This window comes from Gastrolobium bilobum, unplaced genomic scaffold (genome assembly GCF_033153095.1).
Source record: "Gastrolobium bilobum isolate Gb01-03AN ecotype WA unplaced genomic scaffold, APGP_CSIRO_Gbil_v1 utg33886, whole genome shotgun sequence".
In the NCBI taxonomy this organism is placed as follows: Eukaryota; Viridiplantae; Streptophyta; class Magnoliopsida; order Fabales; family Fabaceae; genus Gastrolobium; species Gastrolobium bilobum.
The window spans coordinates 408,676-423,183 of NW_026898003.1; positions in this window are offsets into that span (position 1 = coordinate 408,676).

Consider the following 14,508-nt stretch of genomic DNA (forward strand, 5'->3'; position numbering starts at 1 on the left):
GTTTCTCTGTGATAACACCAGGTGGGACAACCATGTACACCTCCTCATTAAGATCTCCATGCAAAAAAGCGTTGTTCACATCTAGTTGTTCAAGGTGCCAATGATTGGCAGCTGCAAGTGCTAGTAATATTCTTACTGATGTCAACTTTGCTACCGGAGAAAATGTATCAAAATAGTCAATGCCTTCAACTTGGTTATAGCCTTTGGCAACTAGTCTTGCCTTGTTCCTTTCAATAGTACCATATGCATTATATTTTGTTTTGTAAACCCACTTGCAACTGATGGGTGTTTTTCCTTCCGGTAAGTCAACCAGCTTCCAGGTGTGATTAAGATCAAGAGCTGCTATCTCAGCATCCATGGCATCTTGCCAGCATTGGTGTTGCACAGCCTCAATATAGGAATTTGGGTCTATCTGGATAGAAACATTAAGACAGAAATTTTGAAACTTAGGTGAGCAATTAGCATAAGTAAGAACATGTTGTAAAGGGTGATGTGTGGACTGTGATGAAGTTTGGAGGTTGTTGCAGTAGAAATCACGAAGATAGGTAGGTGTATGTGTGGTCCGTGAGGAACGGCGAAGAGGAATGTGTATTTCTGGTTTAAGGATGGCAGATTGTGGTGGAAGTGAATCAGTAGGAAGAGTATCAGGTATAGGAGGTGGTGGGGAAGGAGGATTGGCAGGATGAGATGTATCATGTGGATCACCTAACAATGAAGAAGGTTGTGGAAGTATGGAAAATTGAGGATAGGTATGAGATTGTGTTTGCTGTTGATTGGAAAAGGGAAATATTGATACATAAAGAATGGTGTTTCGAGAAATGAAAATCTGTTTGGATGAAAGGTCATATAGTAGTTGTCCTTTGGTCTTTTCTGGTTGGCCTATATAGACACATTTGCGTGCTCTGGCTAAAAGCTTGTTCCTCTGAGATGGTAAAGTGGAAACATAAGAAAGGCAGCCAAAAACTCTTAAGTTGGTGAGAACAGGTGGTTTAGAATAGAGTATCTCAAAAGGTGATTTCTGATTTAATATTGGAGTAAGTAGGCTGTTAATGATTAATATTGAATGAGCCACTGCATAGCTCCAAAGAGAATGTGAGAGAGATGCCTGGAAAACAAGTGCCCTTGTGACATTCATAATGTGTTGATGCTTTCTTTCTACTAGACCATTCTGTTGTGGAGTTTCAACACAACTGGTTTGATGGATGATACCTCTTTGAGAGTAGAATTCTGACATTAAAAACTCTCTGCCATTATCCGTGCGAATAGATTTTAGTGACATGTTAAATTAGTTCTCAAGGATTATGACAAATTGCTGCAGGATATGGCGAGCCTCACTTTTATGTACCATGAATTTGACCTAAGTAAATCTAGAGAACTCATCAACAAGTGTCAAGAAATATTTGTATCCTTGAACAGAGGGAACCAAAAATGGTCCCCAAATATCTACATGTAATCTCTCAAAGAGTCTTGTAGTTTGTGAGGTACTTAAAGGGAAAGGAAGTTTTCTTTGTTTAGCAAAGTGACATATGTCGCATGGTTTAGTGTGTACACTGGGAATAAAAGGAAATTGCAAACTAACATGTTTGAGAACATTTTCTGATACATGTCCTAATCTGATATGCCACAACAGTGGATCATCTTTATTACATTGAAGTGAATTACTACAACTTGTAACTTTTGTAGCAGGATTTGAATTACCAGTGTTTATGACAAATAATCCACCTTTTCTATCAGCTATACCAATCGTCCTCGAACTGTCCCTCTGCATAGTCAAACGACGAGAGGTGTAAAATATCAACAAACAATCCATGTTCTCTAGTAATCTGGTGACAGAAACAAGGTTAACTTTGAATTCTGGCACATATAGAACGTTGCTTACGGTGAGAAAAGAAGTGATATTCACATTACCAGAAAAGGATGCAGTGACAGAGGATCCATTAGGCAACATAATATATATTGGTTCAATCTTGTGTATAGATGAAAACGAAGATCGATCATGTGTGATATGATCTGTGGCCCCAGTGTCTAAAAGCCATTGCATAGAAATTTTACCTGTGATAGGAGAGGAATCTGTATTCATCTTTGTTTGATCCATGTTAGTGGCATGTGAAAATTGAGAATCCTGCATATAGGTTATGAATTCCTCATATTTTGCCCTTGGAACTGATATTTGTTGTTCCATACTATTGTTATCATCTGACTGAGGAGCTGCATTTACCTCAGTTGTATGAACAACATTGCTAGAACTGGATTGAAACTTGCTGGATCTATATCCCTGAGGAAATCCATGTTTGAAGTAGCATGAATCAACAATGTGATTAGTTTTCTTGCAATGAGTACAATACTTGTTTCCAGAATTTTGTCCTCTGCCATTGATGAACCTTCCTCTTCCTCTATGTGAGTAACCACGACCACGAAAGCTTTCTGAAGAATTTGCAAAGACCTTCACTGTAGGTCCATTGCCATGAACATTTAATTGAAGTTGCCTCTCTTGTTGCACAACCAGAGAGAAAGCTTTGTTTATAGTTGAAAGAGGAGTCATTAACATGATCTGAGAACGAACGTGACTGAATTGATCGTTCAGACCTCTTAGAAACCTGATTACTTGATCTCCATCTCTGTATTCTCGCATTTTTGTCAAACTTCCACATGTACAAGATGGAAGTGGTCGAAGATTATTTAATTCATCCCATAATGCTTTCAAACTTGTGAAATAGTCTGATACAGACTTGTCTCCTTGATTCGTTTGATAAAGATCTTCTTGCAGATCTGAGATGCGGAACATGTCAGATTGTGAAAATTGATCTTTTAAGTCAGTCCAAACTTCATTTGCTTTCTCAATCCAAAGTATGGATTGAACAATGGATTCATCTATCGAACGGTGAAGCCAGGACAATACCATCATGTTGCATCTTTCCCAAGCTCCATATCTTGTATCAGTCTCTGATGGAGCAGTGATAGTTCCATCAACAAATGACAATTTATTTTTCGAAATCAACGCTACTTTCATTGCTCTTGACCAAGCAGGGTAATTCTTGCCATTCATCAATGGAGAAACAAGAATTAACGAGGGAGATTCATTAGGATGAAGATAATATGGATCTGAAGTTTGATTCTGTTCTACCATGGATGCACAGAAAGATTAAGAGTTAAAAAGGGTTAAGAATGAGGGAGAAAGAGGTTTGCGGAAGATGATGCATGGCCGAGAGCTCTTAGAGCTCTGATACCATGTTGATAATCTTGGAAAATTTCATATTGGAATTCTAAGTTTTACAAAGATCTTTCACCTATTTATATGAACAGTGAAAAGATAAAAGAACTATACACTGAGCTAATAACAATTACACATCAGCAAAAAACTATATAACAAACCCATTAACCGTCTAACTAATTGATCATAACTAGAAAGGGTCTTGCTACCATGTATCCATGCTGATACTTGAGTCTGTGTTACTGGTTTCTGAATTTGAGTATATTAACATGTCCTAAACTGGAAGAACATGGAACTTAACTACTAGGGTTCGTGGTCATTAAAACGCCATGTTGTTTTTAATACATTCAGGGTGATCATTTTAGAATGCGCTAAAATAAAATTGGACATTTAAAGTTGTTCTTCCGAGTAAAACTCGCACTTTGCGATAAATACAAGCATTTTTTGAGCTTTCGAGGTCTATTAATGGAATTGTTAATTATTTTCTATTTAATTTTTATAGAGACAGATTTGTAATATCTGTTATTTGATTTTTTGTTACCTATTTAAGGATGTTGTGAATCCTAATAAAATTGATTTTTTTAATTAAATTAATATTATATTAAAAGTTACGGCTACTCTGAATCTTAGTTCGTTCACTTTAACCAATTTCACTTATGGTTGAGCATTATTTTCAATCAAGCACTACCAAGTAGACACATTTTGAATTAGGAAAGAAATTGGGTAGTCAACAATTGAAGAGAGGTCAATTATTTAACAATATTCGAAAAGATGGAGGTTATATTTATAAATTTTTTCGCTTACAAATTCTTATAACCAAATCTTAATTGTTGATTTCTGTCAATCTGACAGTTATAATTTATTTATGATTAATAATTAATTAATAAGTGTGATTCAATAAATTATAACTGTCAGATTGACGAAAATCAACACTTAAAATTTGGTCGTAAGAGTTTCTAAGCGAAAAAGGTTGTAAATATAATCTCTCTCTCATCCGAAAATCTTTATTTTTGTTTTGAGTAATTCATACGAATGGTAAGGAAGAATGTGGCCAATGACGGAGCTAGCCCATTCGTTAAGTTAGGGCTAACAAAAATTTAGATGGGGCTTAACACTAAAATATTATGCAGAAACTTAGTCATGATTATTTAACCACATTAAAGATGTGGCTAATTTTCAAATACAAACTGAGGCAAAAGTCCCACCCACACAGTATGCAGCTCTGCCACTGAATGTGGCTACTACTGTCAGTTATTCATTCATCCTTCTTAAAATTACTGATATGAATAAAAAAAACTTACTGATAAATTTTGTAAGTTAGAAACTGATTCAACAGGAGTGAAGCAAGAAAGGAAAATTGGCCCTTTGGTAAATAATTTATAGCATAATAAGGAGCAATGTTGATAATGTTCCTTCAATAAATCATTCTAAGATTTTCCATGAAATACTGAATCATTCAACATATAAATGAAACATTGTTTCATTTGCTGCCTTTCATTCAAAATTTCCTTAACGCCGTTTTAAATGATCAATGGATCACTCGAGAAACTAAAAAACATATCACGAATCCCTTTGATACATATATCATAAGGGATAGTGACTGATCAATATTTCCAAAAACTTCAATTGTTTGGAGCAAATCCAAGAATTATGTAATTAATTATTATTTGTTTGTAATGAACGCGCAAGATAGACATTTAATATTACATCCAATATCCTTGCATATATATATATTTGAGCTTGAAATGTCAATGATCATGTTCTAAATTCTAAAACATTTAATTGTAGAAACTATAGTATACCATTAATTTTCTAAAAAACTCAAGCTATTAGGAACATCATATAATAAAAACTCTGATTCTCACCCTACCTTTTGATTAGACACGAAGGAAAGAAAAGTTATGCTCTTGACCACTAATTAGTTAATGAAAAGTATTAGTCAAATCTTCTGTTTAACATATATGTATGCAGTGATATTTAAAGAGATGCATATAGTGAAAAGGTGCATTGTCTCCTTCGGCACACTCATATTTTTCAAAAGATTGTTTGATGGTGAAAAAGCAACTAGCAGCCCAGTACTATAATTGCAAAAGATAGAACATAATAATGTTGTCTAAAATATTGGAAACTAAAAAGGATCATTACTATTAGATTGTCGCATACAAGTTTTCTTCATGTAAAATACAGTTTTCGCTTCGAAAGGAAACTTCGTTAGTTAATCCATTAGTGTCATTTTTTCAATTGCTAAATGTATAAATTTGCTTGATATGAATATAATATACCATTATTTTTAGTCAAAATATTTTTAAAAAACAAATCAATATTTTTATTTATCAATGGTGTTTAATTCAATAGAAAAAAATAAAACTTAGATAAAGTTTCTAAAATATTTGTAGTGTCGTAATAAAAATGATCCGCAACTGTAATACAGCCCAAGAGTTATTAAGAGTCCAACTATCTAAAGGTATTGGCCCAACTAGTAAGTAACCTCTCAACGAAATGATATGGACACATTTCCAGCCAAGCCCCTATCTAATAACTCATTACGAGGTATCCCGGAATTAGCTATAGGCTATGGGCACCTCAACGAAATGACCATACAAAGGCGTGTTGGGTAATAGATTACCATGCCTTTAAAATAGAGGTGAGAGAAATCAAAATTTTAAGATATTATTAATCACATTAAATGGACATGTAAATATAAATCAGTGTGAGTCTCTATATATTATGCAACGGTGATTAATTAAATAATTATTCACTTTCTTAGATATTAATAGTATATATTTAACTTTATCTTAATTTTATCGGTTAAGAGATGGATAAATATGTCAATTGAAGTGACACATAATATTTATGTGAAAAAGTTAACTGAAAAAAATCATGAGCAAGATCAAAGAATATTTTTACTATGTGAAAAAAATATAACCACTCTCTAGATACAAGAAGAGAACAATGTCACTCTCTCTTATATTAAAAAAATACATCTCACTCAAAATAACACTAAAGGGACACTTGCTGTTTCTCTCTAATTTGTGTTGCTAAGAGAACACTTTCTCGTAAACTTGTGGGATGCAATGAACCAAGAGATGTCCCAAACATGCACTTATTTTTACAACTCCTGGCTTGGAGCCTTGGAGCTTTTGGAACAGCTAGTATTTCTTTTTCTTTTTTAACTTTCAAATGTGCATTTCATTAAACGGGCAAGCTGAAAGAGATGTCCAATATGTTTTCAAAGTGTGCAACTTATGGAGTAATTTCTCTTGGAATGTCCACCTTCTAGAGTGACTTCATGGGAACCCATTGACCTAGGCTTTGTGCTTAGGATTTTTTAGCTTTCTGTTTGTTTGTTTTTCTTTCGTACTGTTTTAATAAAAAATAAAAAGTTCACAACTTAAATTTGAACGTGAATGATACATGTTTTATGGAGTGCGATACGTGATGTGACAAATATATGTTGATTTTTGCTCAAATCGCACAAAAGAATATTGCGCGACTTAAATATCTTTTTGTGTTATATTGAAAAATAATTTGTCAAAAAACTTAAATTCATAAATAATTTTAAATTTTGACCTATATTAGTTAAAAAGCCTTAAATTCTCTTATTTCTTTTTTTGATTGCAATAGTAAGAATTGAACACATAATCTAATACAAATTATTCAAATTCCATACCATTAAACGAATCTTAGTGGCTTAAATTTTCTTATTTATAGTTTAATATAGTCAACTATGGAGACCAAATATGAGTTGTGACCTTTGCTAGCTTCTCATTAATTATGGTTATCCATACTCGAGCCTCAAATTAAAATATCAAGATATTTAAATCCCCAAGCTCTGTAAGTGCAAAAATCATCAGACCAACTATATAGTAAGCTTGACTTCTCAATTTTGTTTTGTTCTACAATTGAAACCATATATTTTTCTTTATATCTGCCACAATATCCAAATCTAGGGTATGAACATTTAGACTGAATATATACAAAGAGAATGATGGACACCAAAAATAAGGAAACAGCGGTGAAGCATTATCATGAAGTAGGGTTAAAGTATTTATTAGAAACTACTAGACAAGGAGACGTACCGCAAGAAAAAGACAAGAAAATAAAAAGGTGAAGTGGACAAGAGATGCACCTATAGAAACTTCTCTTCTAAGTAAGCAATCACGCACACAATTATTGTCAAATAGCCTAATGTTTATTTCATAAAACTTATTATTTTCAACCCTTTTTTTTATGTTGATATATACATGTAATTATAGTTTGCAGTTGCCCATCACTTTTGTAGAAACAGAGTCGAGATTATCTTTCCACTTGCATACAAAAGAAGTTCATTGGGGACTGGGCTATGCATTCTTTTGTACTGTTATAGAAATTGCTTGAAATGAATATGTTATTATCAACGAAGATATGGCTTTGAATTTGAAGCGTGTAAGGGATACCAATTGAGGTGGCAAGAGATTAGATTAGGCTACCCTCCATTTTGATGCGTGTTTATTTAAATCTCAATCATTTCATTGTGCTTATAGTATGTGCATGCACATATAGAGGCTGCGCATCGTTAGTCTTCAGGGCTCCGTCAAAATTTTCCAAAATCTTATAGTTCATACACATAATTTCTAACTTTTATTTATGATATCTTTGAACTAAGGGTCTTAAACTATAAGTTATTATTCTTATATATGGATGTGTGTGTTTAAAATGCTAAAATTGAGGTCCAAAACCAAGTTTAAAGAAGGGGGAAGTAGATTAAATTGACAAAGTAGTACCCAAGAAAACGTGGTGACACTTGAAAAAATGGATAGTGGATTTAAAAATGATGAAATTGTGAGAACGTTGGATACCAAAAACAATGTTAAATCGTTGCCGAAAAACTATTTCATCTGAATACATTTAATGTCACGGCTTTTTATAATCTAATTGCTAGAATGACGGCTTACGAAGCTCTTCTTATTTTATTTCTCATCTGAGTTCAAGCCCAAATTTTCATTTCTTGTTCTTGTGATCAATTCAATTATTTTAGGTGTTATAAAGATCATTAATTAATTTGGTAAACCTTATAAGTAATGTCAGTTATTCGTAATCTGGAATTGTATGTTATTTTGAAAAGGATTTTACATAATAATCACCATGAACTAAAATTGAGTGAGCAATTTGATATGTACAAAAAAATCATTAATTAGTATATATATATAGATCTTAAGGGAAATTAAAAGAAGTGTGAAAATGGAATACTGTCTTTGATTGGAAAATCTGCAGACCAATGTGTGAACGGGCCATTACAGAGAAAGAGGCCCAAAGGACGCTGGACAACAATAAATCCAATTCAAACAGTTGCAAGCAAATGGATTAGCACCCTGGGACCCCCTTATGATGTTGAAGAGATTGGGTGAAAATTGATTTTAAGAATTTAATACAAAAGTAATTTCAAGGCATTATTATCTTAAAACATATTTTAAAAATTGAAATGTTAGAATTATTGTTAGAATATTAAGTAATTAAATATCATGTAGCATGTAATTTTAGGAGCCCACCTAATATATAGTAAATAGAATTTGTTTGAAAAACTTTATCTAACAAATGAGAGTCAATATTAGAATTGAAATTTATTACAAGTGGTTTTGTAAAATATAGTCAAACAAGTTTAATTGGCTTTGGCACATTATTGGAAAATTTCGACCTCTTATGGACTTATGGATACCCCACAATCTCAATCTAACAATCAAATATCCCCACATTGACAGTACATGAAGAAGGGCAAGTGTACCTGTAAGACAACAAAATATTGATGCATGGTAAGGACCATCGTACCAGTAGCACCTCCTTCTATGGATCTTAAATTTCTCATCAGACAGATAACAGTTTCTGTTAAAGCGTTGACTTATACGCCTCTCTCAACCTTTTTACATCACAATGGCATTTCTTTAATTACGCCTACTCAAGGACACCGAATCATAAAGAAAAGGACTTCATGTTAGAAATATTTAATTGTGAATAGTAGTAAAGTCATGCGTTGGTTATAAGTAAACAAACATGTAAATGAAATAGATTGAATTGTGATGTTAACTCACTTATTATTTTTTATCATTTGGTCAGGTTTGGACTCCCTCGTACCATTTTCAACAATAGTATCAGAGCCAAAGGTTTAACTGGGACTAAGTATGTGAAGATGGTGATGCATGATGTTGGGCCTCACACTTTAGAAATGAACAAAGCGAAGACCATACAAGTGCAAAAGGCAGCTAAACCTACAACCTTAAGATTTTGGGTTGAGATGTGGTGACAACTCACTTATTGTGATTTATCATTTGGCTCATTGGTGGATGTATAAGGTTTTGAACTCCCCCATATCATTCTTAACACTTCAAACGATTACGCCACAATTTTATTGTTATTTTTTACACATCAAGTAAAACTAAATTTTTTTGGTAGTTCATGTTGAACCATGGTCACAAAGACTAATGCATTGGAGTTTTGATTATTACAAAGCACCAACTATCCTAACATGGATGCACAATATGGACCGCAGTGCAACAAGTGTTGGATATATGCTCTTTTGGTCACTAAAGTCCTATTGGGCTTCAGTGAAACTTGAGCCCATGAGGCTTAGGGTTGAGTTATGTCTAAGACCTAAGCGTATATATTCATGGTTTTCTCCTCTTGTGCCTCCAAGGTGAATAGATCATCAGAAACAAACCCCAAGAGGCAGACGTTCATCATCTGAACGGTTGCCCACACAACCATCTCATCCTCCTCGAGAGATAGTCTGGAAGATCTGCCACAGTCTAGCTTCAAGGAGGTTGTTCGTGCTGCGGCGCTAAGGTGAGCTGTTCGTGAAGAGGAATCCTACAAGGGAAGATTCTACACGACACCTGCGCACCGAGAGGTAATTGTGAAACAAGGATGATTCGGTAAGCATACCAATGTACTAGGTCCTAAACCGCTTCCGCATAAATCTAAGATTTCCTACAATTGGTATCAGAGCCTTGGCTGTACATTGGTATGTGAATCTAGTTTCACTATTCATGTAATTAGTTTTGCTTCTTGAAATGTGGCACCTAGGGTTCTAGGATTATGGTATGAATCTAGCATGTGTATTTTATAATTCATTTTCATAAAAGTTTAAATTTTAATCGGTAAAAATGCTTTAATCCATGGTTAGGATCTCTCGTGTATTTCTCGATTTGTAACAAGGAGGCTAATCCCATATGATTAGGTTTCCTCCTTGCTGTTTTTGTTTATTTTTGGAATTTCCGTGTATTTTTCCAATATTTTGTAAAAGTTCAAGATCGAGAAACCGCGAGTAAGATGCGCAGTCAGTATTGTCGGAGACTTTTCGAGGTCTTCCCGATCTCGGAATGAGGCGATATATATATGGTTGGAAAGAGGACGGAAAGATGAACGCAACGGTGGGTGGCTTAACGCCATCTGAGTTTACAAGCGCCTCCACGCGCCTCCACAAGATTCTGAGAGTGGCCGCCACTCTCCGGCAAAGAATGGGAGAGTGAGAGAGCGTCCGGCCACCTTTTTGGGTGGTTCCGGCGGCGGTGCACTCGTCTCTACATGGCAGTCCTTCCCCTGGAGTTTCAGCCTGATTTGACTTCGGGTGACGGCGCGGCAGACCTGACGGCTAGGGTTCCTCTTTCGCGTCCTAGGGTTTCTCGCCAAAGGATTGAGTCTTTGGGCTTTTGGGCCCATGAAACCCTAAAGGGGCTTGAGACAGATACTATGGGCTAGGCGAAAGTTGAATTCCAAAGTTGTATTATTTTATTTTATTTTATTTTATTTTCTTTAAAATAGGAAGGCCATGGATTAAAGTAATTATGATTTATTATTTAATGCTTTTATTGATTGGTATAAATTATATGATAGATAACATGCTTTATTGCGATAACATGCCATATAGAATAGGTGGTGCCATATTGTTGCATAACTTGTATGGTTGCATGAGCATAATAACTATTATGTCTTCAGCGACTAGTATGATAGTTATTATAGGATTATTTTGATTTTAAATCATCCTAAGAAATTAATTAATTATTATTATGATTTTTATTAAAAATCTAGATTAATAATTGAATTAATTAATTTTGGATTATTAACATCAAGACAAATAATCGTTATGGAAATTATTTTGATTTCAAATTATCCTCATAAATGATAATTATTATGATTGTTGCAATCTAGATTAATAATTAAGTCAGCTATTTGGATGATTTAAATCTAGAAAAATAATTAGAGAAAATTTCCTAAGAGAATTCTTTTATTTTGCGAGTAATTTGTGGGTTTTTCTGAAATGGTCATGGAATAACACACGCTGCATACAACATTCATGTATCATGATTGTTTGGAGCACACGCTGACGTAAAGTGACCGGATTTCAGGACCTTAATACTTTCAAAATTATGTTAAGCTTAGTGCACGTTTATCGGCGCTCTTACTTATATAGTTTTTGAAATCAAACAAAGGATACTCTCAATTAAATAATTCTTGGAAATTAGAAAATGTTGCTTATGTTGAATGGAAGGAGATTTAAATTAAGAGATTAATTTAACCTTCAAGCGCATTATAGGACCATTAATAAAATAATCATGTGAAGTCCCATCGAATAAGCATGATTGGATTTTATTAGATTGGACTTAAATATCTATGGGAGGAGATTTAAATTAAGAAATTAATTTAACCTCCAGGCGCATTGTGGGCCTATCAATAAAATAATCATGTGAGGCCCCAACGGATAAGCATGATTGGATTTTATTGGGCCTTAATAATTTCAAAATTTTAATAAAGTATTGTACGTCCCTTCGTCGATAATACTAAGTTATTAAAGATAATTTTGAAATTAAACAATGAATTCGACTGGGCTTATGAAAATTCTCAAAAAAAAATGTTGAATGGGTGAAGGTTTTAAAAATTAATTAATTTTAAAACCTGCGGGCTCCATTTGTGGGTTTATTAGTGAAATGGTTATCGCTGAAGCCCCATCGGATAAGGATAATCAGATTTCACTAGATTAAATCTTAATAATTTCAAAATTTTAGTAAAGTATTGTACGGCCCATCGTCGGCAATGCTTAGACACTAAGGATAAATTTGAAATTAAACAATGGTTAATTACATTCAACTTTGGTAAAATTGTTAACCCTCCCATCGAGGCTCTGGCAATGGCACTGAAGGCCCAAATAACAATTTTGGTTTTTACAAGTGACTTGCCCATCGTAAGCCTTGTAAAGATAAACTGAAGGATTGTTAACAATAAACAAGAGTAGTTATGAGAATCTACTCGCACTTCGTTTGTTTATTGCATTATTTGTTTGTAATTGTGTGCTTTATATGTTTTTCGGAAAATATCTTAGAAATGATTTTGAGTCGAAAACCTCTAGATGGTACCAACTATGAATAAGTGAAAAGCAAATTTTTTGATATTGTTCTAAAACATGGAAGCTAAAATTTGTTCTGACAATGCGAGGGCCATAGCAACCTGCAGAGGATGCGTCTAAGGAAACTAAGATGCATTTCTCAGATTGGGAAAGGGCAGATATGGTAGTTCGTTGCTATATTATTGTCAGTCTTTCCAAATACTTGTAGAAGCAAGTGTACATGATTAAGAGTGGAGTAAAAATGCTTCAGACTCTTAATGACATGTTTGCTGCGTCTAGCGGCTCTGCCAGACAGAATGCAGTCGGTGCAGGTTTTGCTAAGAGTCTTGTTAAATCCAAAGGGAGACCCAAGGGTGGTAACAAGAACAAAATGACTTGGTTATCAGTTGTCAAACCAGTTGCTATGAAGAAGCCGCAAGGCAAGTTCTTCAAGTGCAGACTGAAGGGATACTGAAAGAAAAATTGTCCAGAGGTGATGAAAAGAACCTGACATGGGCATATCAAGGCCTGATCAGTGAATGAATTATTGATTCAGGAATCACTGATTATGTTTGTTACTCTTTGTAGTAGTTCAAACATGGCATACCTGTCAGCAATGGACAGATATTTTAAGCTTGAAAATGAGAACTTGTGTCTGCATTTGCAGTAAGACAAGTTATTTATAAGACTATGGTTTTGGGTGATTGTTTATTTGTTCTAGATTTCAAGAGGAATTCAATTTTTGTTAGTTGTTTTGGTTAAAACATGGGTTGACAATGCAATTGATTCCTCAGTTACATTTCGAAGTTCATCTTCGTCTTGTTTGTTCTGGTACATTGTTTAAATAGTCTTTATTACCTATGTCCTATACCCTTTTTAAATTTGTTATGTTGAATGGAAAGGATGATGAACAAGAACTTTCACCAAAGAAATAAAAGTTTCAAATGAAACATCACTTTGGCCTTTGTGATTGAGTCATATTATCTCAAGTAGGAAACATATTTTAGTTAAAAGAGGGACTGAAAGTTCAATAATCTTTTAACTAACAGCTACATGTTAGTCCTATTTGGAAGGTAAAGTGGCCAAGCAATCCTACAAGGGCCAAAAAGGTTTGCGCAACTATTCAACTGGAACTGGTACATACTAATGTATGTGGACCAATTAGTGTTCAGACCAGAAGAGGTGATGAGTACTTCATTATATGAATGTTTACTCTGGATTTGGACAGATGAACCAAGTGTGCCATAAGTCTAAAGCTTTTGGAAATTCCAAGAGGTTTAGTCTGAGGCAGAAAAGCATGTAGGTATTCAAATCAAAAACACTTTGGTCTGACTAAAGTGTTGGCTACCTGTCTGGTAAGTTCAGGTCTTACCTGATTTAAGAGGGGATAGTTTTTGTAACTGTCAACTCTAAGAACGCATTAGTTGAATGAAGTTGCAGTATGCAAAAATCAAACATTTCTAGACTTGGTGAAGATCATGTTCAATTATTCATCTTTGTCAATGTTGTTCAAGGGAGATGCCTAAGAGAAGGAAATGTACCTTCTTAACTTGATTCCGTCAAAAGTTTGTTGTAAAGACACCTAAAGAATTATGGAAAGGGTGCAAGCCCAGATCAAACCATATTCGGATTTAGGGTGCTACGACACACGTCCTACAACAACAGTCAAATGATATGGAATCTTGTATGGAAGAGTGCATATCTTTTGGCTACCCTAAGAGAACTAGGGATGATTTCTTATTTAGTCTTAAGGACAAGATAATCTAAGTGAGCACTTACATGATTTTCTTAAAGGAGGACTAGATAAGAAATTATAAGCTCTTAAGTTAGGTTATTCTTGATGAGATTTATCTCAGATCAAGAATTTTCAGAATCTCTAGAAGCTTCATCCACTGTTCCTTTGATTGTTCAAGAGGGGATAGATATATCTCTAAGTGAACAAACA